This window comes from Peromyscus eremicus, chromosome 16_21, assembly GCF_949786415.1.
Source record: "Peromyscus eremicus chromosome 16_21, PerEre_H2_v1, whole genome shotgun sequence".
Classification (NCBI taxonomy): Eukaryota; Metazoa; Chordata; class Mammalia; order Rodentia; family Cricetidae; genus Peromyscus; species Peromyscus eremicus.
Window position 1 is genome coordinate 54,255,700 of NC_081432.1, and position 8,974 is coordinate 54,264,673.

The 8,974-nt window shown below is 37.3% G+C and overlaps 1 long non-coding RNA gene across 1 annotated transcript; it reads right to left on the reverse strand.

Annotated features, from left to right (window-relative positions):
- LOC131926503 (uncharacterized) lies at positions 1 to 4,165 on the reverse strand. Its single transcript, XR_009383503.1, has 3 exons — positions 3,937 to 4,165; positions 1,083 to 1,123; positions 1 to 437 (listed from the first exon to the last, which is right to left on the reverse strand). It is a non-coding gene; the product is annotated as an uncharacterized LOC131926503 (long non-coding RNA).
- Between the last annotated feature and the right edge of the window lie 4,809 nt (positions 4,166 to 8,974).

The window sequence follows — 8,974 nt, forward strand, 5'->3', positions numbered from 1 at the left end:
TATCAACCAAATATGGCATATTATGTTGCAATAAGACCAGGCACATCCCCTTGTGTTAAGGCTGGGTAAGGCAACACCGTAGGAGGAAAAGGGTCCTCAAAGCAGGCAAAATAATCAGAGAAAGCCCCTGCTACCACTGTTAGGAGTCCCACAAGAAGACTAAACTACACAACTGTAACATATTGCAGAGGGTCTAGATCAGTCCCATGCGAGTTCTCTGGTTGTCAGTTCAGTCTCTGTGAACCTTGAGTAGCCAAGTTAGTTGATTCTTTGGGTTTTCTTGTGGTGTCCGTGACCCCACTGGCTCCTGCAATCTTTTCTCCCTGTCTTCTGAAGGATTTCTTGAGCTTCGACTAATATTTTACTGTGGGTCTTTGTATCTATTCCCATTAGTTGCTGGATGAATTCTCTTTTTGATGATTATGCTTGTCTCCAATCTGCAAGAATAGCAGAGTATCATTAGGAATCATTCCATGGACTCCTCTCCTCCCACCTCCCACGTGCTTGGTTCTATCCTAAGTCCTTTGGACTATAGAGCCTCTGGTTCCTGGCCCTCCAGGCAATGTTAGGCATGTGCTCCCTCTGGTGGCAAAAGTCTCAAATAGGACCAGTCATTGGTTGGCCACTCCCACATGCTCTGTGCTGCCTACCTTCACCCAGCACAACTGGCAAGCATGATAAATTGTAGGTTGGAGGTTTTGTGACTGGATTGGTGTCCCAGTCCCTCCTCTGGAAAGCCTTGCATGGTTACAGATTTCCAGCTGAGGCTATGTATCCCTCATTACTATAGTTTTCAATAGCTTCACCCTTGTAGATTCCTGGGAGTTCCAACTGTACTAGGTTTCTACCCCAGAAAAGGCCCTCCAGTTCCAGCCATCTCTCCCAGACTCTCTCCTTCCATCCCCCAATCTGTTCCCTCCTGTTCCTATCTCCACCCGCCCCAAGTTCACCTGTGAAGTCTATTCTATTTCCCCTTCCCAGAGAGATCCATGTATCCTGCCTTGAGTCTTTCTGGATCTGTAGATTGTAGCATGCTTATCCATTATTTCACCGCTCATATCCACTTATAAGTGAGTACTTACCATTTTTGTATTTCTGGGTCTGCATTACCTCCCTCAGACATCTGGTAATTTTAAATATAGAATCAGTTAGTAATGACAGGGGGAGGGACTTCCTTAGCCAGGCAGATCCCACTGTCCCATTGGTTAATGATAATGTTGTTGATGGAGAGCAAATGTGGGCATGAAGTAGTCACATCGACAGTACCCAATGCTCAGAGTCCCTGATCCCAGAGTGTACTCTCTGTGTAATATGTACCTAACATCTGATTTACTATGCACTGAGAAATTATTTTATGTGTATGGGTGTCATGCCTGCATTTATGTCTGTGTAACATGCCATGATTATTGTCCATGATGGCCAGATAGAGTGTCAGATCCCCTGGGACTAGAGTTACAGGTGATTGTGAGCTTCCATGTGGGTATTGGGAAATGAACCTAGGACCTCTACAAGAGCAGCCAGTGTTCTTAGCTACTGAGCTATCTCTCCGTCCTCAAGCATGTGCATTGTATGCTACTAGAATCAGAAGAGTGATGTTTAGAAATGTTAAAAAATACACTAACCCTCTCTTCTCTTCTCTGAAGCATGAGGGTGAATGCTGCATTTATTGACTAAGTAACTTACTGTTGCTAGTCTGAGTTTTCATGCACCTTTCAATATCTTTAACAAACAGGGAAAAGTGGAATATTTAATATGGGAAGGATCAAACAAATCTAATGTGTGGTTTAGCAGTAAATTCCCCTATGGCAAGTAGCAAGTATTGACTGTTATGAGTATGTGCAAACTGGTGAATTTAGATGATGAACAAATATTTATTTTAAATATATGTTTATGAAAAACAATTGTCTAAAAGGGGTCAATGCAGTATCTTAACATGAAAAAAATTTCAGGTTCATTTTTTTAAATAAAAAACAGCCAAAAATGGAGATGATGTTTTATTCATGTTCCTGATGAGAACATTAATGAAAACAAGTCCCAGGAAGGGGATTGAAGTCAGGTATGGCTGGAGAATGACTATGTATTATTTTTTATTACTGAGAGGGGCAATAGGAAAATTATATTCTTCTATCTTTTATAATTTGATGCCAGCTAGAGGACATTAGAGATGCCTCACTGCATCCACCAAATCTCAAGTTTGTCGACATAACAAATTTGATTTAATTTATAATCGATACACCGTTCTTTCCTATTTCTGCTTAATTTGGTGTTAGGTGTTGTCATATATTGTTGCTCTGTGTGGGAATCATGTATTTTTCTTAGTATAGGGTTCTTAAATTATTTATTTATTTTTAGACTTTGGTGAAAGAATGCTTGCTGCCTCCTGCAGGAGACTAGCACAGGATACTAGCAAAGAGAACATCACATCTCTTTCATGATTCAGGAGTTATGATATTGTCCCTTTTCCTTTTTCCTTCTTTCTTTGGCTTACTTCTTGTATAATTCAAAAATAAAGTACTTCTTGAGTTGGAATTTTCTACCAAAAATGAAAAAGAGTAAAAAAAAATTTCAAAAGCAAATTTATAAGGTTGGTTGACTGATGAATCTAGTATGATATCTCTCCAGGTTGCTCTTTTTGTTTAGGATTTTTGGGGCTGTCTGGGGACTTTGGAGTTTCCACATGTATATTTGGAGGTTCATTTTTCTGATTCTATGACCACTGTCATGTAGGATTGTGTGAATCTGTAAATCACTTTAAGTAGATTGACCAGTTTCACAATATTAATTCTACAAATCAGTGAATGTGATTGGGGGTTGGATCTTTCTATATGCCAGTGTCTTCCCCATCTCTTTTAGAGATGTAAAGCTTTCATTGTCAAGGTCTTTCACTTTCTTAGTTTTCTCCCACAATTTTCTTTGCTTTTTGAGGCTATTGTGAATGAGAGTGTTCCCTCTTCCCATGATCTCTTTCTCAGTATGATTTTTATAGCTATAAGAAAAGGCTGCTAATATTTGTAAGGTAACTTTGTGTCCTACTTTTCTAAAATGTTCATAGAGTCTAATTTTTTTCGGCTGGAATTTATCACATCTTATCTATAATATAATATTATGAAAAATAGTAATAATTTGATCTCTTTTCCTATCTGTATTCTTTTAATTTCTTTCACTTGTCATTTTTTTTCTAGCTGCCGCTTCAAGCACTATGTTGCAAAAGTGTGAGGATAGTGGATAACCCTGATTTATTCCCAATGTAACCAAATAACTGAGTTTTTCTCCATTTAGGAAAACGTTGGTTGTGGGTTTGTCATATACAATCTTTATTTTGTTGAAGTATGTTCCCTCCCATTGAACTTTGTCTAGGACTTTTATCATGAAGTCACGTTGTGTAGGCAGACTTTTCTGTTGCACCAGCCAAAACCCAAATAACAACAGAGAAAAATTATTAATAAGAAAAGAAATGCTCAGCCAATAGCTTAGGCTTGTGGCTGGAGTTTTCCTGCCTGGCCCACAGTCAGGACAAATCTCTTTCACCTGCCAGTCCCACAGCCTCTCAGTCCCGACCAAGTAAACACAGAGACTTATGTTGCTTTCAAACTGTATGGCCGTGGCAGGCTTCTTGCTAACTACAGCTCAAATTAATCCATTTCCATTAATCTACACCTTGCCACATGGCTCGTGGCTTACCGGCATCTTCACAAGCTGTTTCTCATCGTGGCGGCTGGCAGTGTCTCTCTGACTCAGCCTTCCACTTCCCAGCTTTATTCTCTTCCTTGCCCCGCCTATACTTCCTGCCTAGCCAACGGCCAATCAGTGTTTTATTGATTAATTAGCAACACATTTGCCATACATCCCACAGCACTGGCTCATTTTTGAGCTAGCTCTTATAACTTAAATTAACCTATTTTTATTAATCTATGTGCTGTCCTGAGGCTACTTTACCTCGTTTACATACTTCCCATCCGGCCTGATCTGTGTCTCATGGCATCTCCTCATGACTCCTCAAACTCTGCTTTTTTTCTCGCCAGCATTCTCTCTGCCCCAAAAATACTGTCCAGCCATCGGGCAGTCAGCTTTCTATTAACAATGAGAGCAACACATTTTCACAATCTACAGAAGGATTATTTCATGGCACTTCAACCGTTTTGTCTAATTAAAATTGAAGGTTTTTAATTTAACAGAGCAAAATTATGTACAACAAAAAGTTTTCAATTAATAATTATAGTTACAATATCCAGTCCTTTTGTATTTGGCAAAATAGAGAAAATACTCCATCAGCTGTCTTCTCCTGAAGAGTCCAGAGTTTCATACCTAATTTACTTTCTATGATGATTAGAGAGAACTGTAACTATAAGTATTTAGTCTTCAACCCCATCAAAGACCTGAGAAGGATATAATATTATTTCTGAGTAAACAGGAAGTGCAGAACAAGCAACTTCCAAAATGAAGAGATGACAGAAACAGTTTGCTTGCTTGTTCAGGCAATCTAGGTTCTTCTGTAACATTGGGTCATTCAACTTTGGCCTACAGGCCTGGTAATCAAACAGACATTTTTGAGATTCAGGGATTTGAAGGACTTTCCTACCATGTCTTGGCAAAGCTTGGCAGCCACACTTTTGTACATCCTGCTGGTCCAGCTTGGAATGTGCACTGTCAGTAATTGAGGCAAGGGCAATTTCTTTGCGCAAATGGCTAGTTTTTGCCATAAAGAAAGCAAAATCAGTGGGGAGGTCCTTTGATGCCCACGATTCTCTTTTGAAGTAAATTGGTGCTGCCTGGAGCAGATATATCTCACTGTCATGAGTAGCCTTAGGTTATTAAACATGCTGAATGTCACATTCTGTAGATCTTTGAAGCGTTTGAGACCATCTATCTAAATATATTTGTTTAACCTTGAAAACATTCTAATATGAATACAAGTTTGATTATTATAGATGACTAACTACTCACCTGTATTTTTAATTTTAGCAAATTATACTATAGCAAAAATAATTTATATTTCTATCAATAAAGGAAAATCCATACCAATGTAAAATATTTTGAGGTTAATATTTGATTTTTGGATTAAAGTATATTCAATAATTTACCATTTTTCCTATCATTCCTATATCATTCCCACGTTTTTTCCTTTAGAAAGAGAACTTTGAATTTAACTCTTTTGTTTAGCATTTTCTCTGACTATAACTTGTAATCAACCCCCATAAACAGTGACAAACATCCATAATCCACTGAATTACCACAACCCACCCATACCCCATCTCTTGAGAATGTGGGCATTATTTTTTAGACTACTTTCTGTTATGTGTGAGTGATAATACCTTTGGGGAAAGCTTGAGAAAATCAGGATAATTGTTAAGTCTTAACTAGAGTAATTTGTGAGGTTGGACCATTCAGCAAGTAGTCTCAGAAGCTGAATTCTGAGTAGATTAACAGAGGCATTTTGAGATGCCAGATCACCTGGGCCATCTGTTTCCATTAGTGTCTGGTCCCCTTGTTCTTAAAATACACAAACTTAAAGGTAACATACATGTCTGTATTACTGCAGTATAGACTGTGTGTTGTACACAAGTTAGCCAAAGATGATTTTTTTTGTTTTATATTTGAGCAGGTCAAATATACATTACTTGTTTTGTAATTTTTCTAGGTTTGTTTCTTTATGTATGTAATGAGAATTTTCAAGGGGATCTGCCCCTATCAAACCTGATCCATATCAACCTGGAATAAATCCACAGCCTCTCATTTCCTGAGGAAATAAAAGCATAACCACTTTCCCAATGCAACATATCTTTGACTTCCATTTTGAAGTCAAGATATTTTTAAATATATAGGTTGTTTTAATCTGGAAGCTTTCATAAACATATGTCTCTTAGTAGCTATTGCTTCTTTATCAGTAGTCAAAAAAATTTAAAGACAACACAATAGCATATAAGATCCAGACTCCCTGTGTTTTCTATCTTTGCATGGTTTTTTCCATTGTATTACTTTCTTCTTTCTTTAAAGACTTTATTATCTTTGAACTATTTTTATGACTGTATATACCATTTCTCTTTTCTCTTCCAAGTCTATGTACATTTTTAAACACACTGTAAACCACTTAGAGATTTTTTTCTGTCTGCATATATCCTTACTGTATATCTATAATCTTTTCTGTCTGCATGAGCAAAACTTAAATTCACCAGGCATTTTAGTTCATAGTGTTCAGGTGGAGCTCTCTCTGGCAGCACTCACACTGGCAGCTCAAGCCAGAAGGCAGCAGCTGGGAGATGTTTCTCTGTATTGCAGTTAGAATGAAAGATATGACACAAGGAAGCCATGTTTGGCTCTATTTTTGTGTGATTAGGACATACTTTTAAAGCTTTTTTTTCAGGTCTTATGTGGATGTAGGTGCCTCACTTTGGGGGCCATATGTAGGCAGACTTTTCTGTTTCACCAGTCAGTTGCCAAATAACCACATAGAGACTTATTATTAATTATAAGTGCTTGGTTGATAGCTTAGGCTGATTTTTACCTAGCACTTATAACTTAAATTAATCCAATTTTATTCATCTATGTGCTGCCCTGAGGATTATTTACCTCACATACATACATCCCATCCTGCTCTCTCTGCATCTGATGGCAACTCATCATGACTCCTCAAACCCCACCCTTGTATTCCCCAGTATACTCTCTGCCCCAAAAATCCTGCCTAGCCATTGGCCAGTCAGCTTTTTATTAAGAAGGAAAGCAACGCATCTTCCCAGTGTACAAAAGGTTTATCCTGCAACAATGTTGGATTTTGTCAAAGGTCTTTTCTGCATCTATTGAGAAGATCATATGTTTTTATCATATATATGATTTATAGTATATATTGACTTATGTATGATGAACCTACTGTGAATCTCCTAAACGAATCCTACTTTTTGGGTTCAATGTGGATTACTTTTTTATATAAGCCCATATTCAGTTTACAAGTACTTATTGGGGTTATTTGTCCCTATGTGTATTAGGGATATTGGCCAGAATTATCATAATCATCAATATCATTAATATTATTCTCCTTTTCTTTCACTTTCTCCCTCCTGCTACTTGTTTCTCTTTCTTCTCTTTATCTTCCTCCTCTTGCTGTTGTTACTTTGCCTGGTTTCTGTTTTAGGTAATACCAGCTTTGTAGGTTAAGTTTGTTGGTGAAGTTTCTGTTCCTAATTTTTTATTATTAATTTTTACATCCTGACCAAAGTTGCTCCTTCTTCATCTCAGCCTAATACTTCCCCAACTCTCTTCTGCTCCAATATCCACTACTCCTCTGTTTATCTCTAGAAGAGGGCAGATTTCTCATGGATGTCAACCAAACATGGCATATCAAGTTGCAGTAAGTCTAGACACCCACCTTTGTATTAAGGTGCAATGAGGTGATTTGATAGGAGGAAAATGGTCAGAAAAGCAGGCAAAAGAGTCAGAGGTAGCTGCTGCTCCCACTGTTAGGAGTCCACAAGAATACCAAACTACACAACTGTAACATACATGCAGAGGGTATATAAGGGCTGGCAGTTCAGTCTCTGTGAGCACCTATGAGGCCAGATTAATGATTTCTGTGGTTTTTCTCGTGGTGGCCTTGACCCTACTGGCTACTACAATCTTTCCTCTCCCTCTTCCACAGGAGTCCCTGATCTCACCATAATGTTGGCTTTGGGTCTGCATCTGTTTCCATCAGTTGCTGGGTGAAGTCTCTCTGATAATCATTGGAGTATGAATCAGTCTATGAGTGTAGCAGAATATCATTAGGAATAAGACAATATTGTGTTATTTAATATCCATGAATTTATATAATTAATAGAGCATTGCTTGCTGTTGAATTTAAGCTAATGCGTGTGTTATGTATAATAAATTATTTCAGTTCATCTGAATCTGTTAAAATTTGTTTTGTGTCCCATGGTGTTGTCACTTGTAGAGAAGCAAATTAAATATGTACATATTTTTGTGTTTAGTGAAATATTCCTCAGAAATCCATTAGGTCTGCTTGAAATTTCATGCTATTTAATTCTGATGTTTCTACATGACTTCTGTTGGAGAAAGTGGGGTATTGAAATCACCTCTTTATTATTAGGTTTTGTTAATCTGTGCCTTCATTTCTAGTAGTACATTTTAAAAAGAATTTATATAACTTTTTATTATCATTATTTTTAACCAATTGTTATTGTTGAAGCTTTAATAAAAAACTTATTTAAAATATAGACACAATGGGGCTTTGAGCATTTTTCTAGTAGAAAGTATTTTCAAAACAGTGACTCAAGTTTCAGAAAAACATGGGATTTAAGTCTTCATCAGAGTGGCCTAAACATACATTCAGTATAAAGTTTCCTATGTCTTAAGTATATGGTCATCCATAAAAAAGAGCCTGTTCTAAAGGGATTTTATTTATTTAATTTTTGAGAGCAAGCAAGTGGACAGCACATAGGAGGGACTTGGTTGGGGGTGAGGGAAGAAAGAATAATTGTAGTTCAATAACATAGAACATATTTCCAAAAAGATCATAGAAAAATTTCTCCAAATTGAGAACAGACATATTCAAACAGACAGAAGAAACACATAGAATTCCAAATAGACAAGGCTAGAAAAGAGACACTCACAAAATGTTATATTTAAAACATCAAATAAAAAGAACAAAGTGAGGATCCTGAGAGCTGCATAATAAATCCACAGGTCAATATAAAAGAAAGCCCACCAGATTAACAAGCTGATTTCTCAATGTAAAGTGTAAAAACCAGAAGAACGTGGAGCAATGTATTTCACATTCTGAAAGACCGTGAATGCCAACCTAGACTATTGTTCCCAGCAAAACTATCTGAATAGCTGAAGGAGAATAAAATATTCTCCTTCTTCTATGCCTAGAAGTTCAAGATTTGATGTTTCCATGACACACCACACTTTTGCATGTTGCTTTCCAATATGTGCCTGTTTAATGTTTTAAATTCTTTACTAGAATGGCTCAGCTCTTTGGACT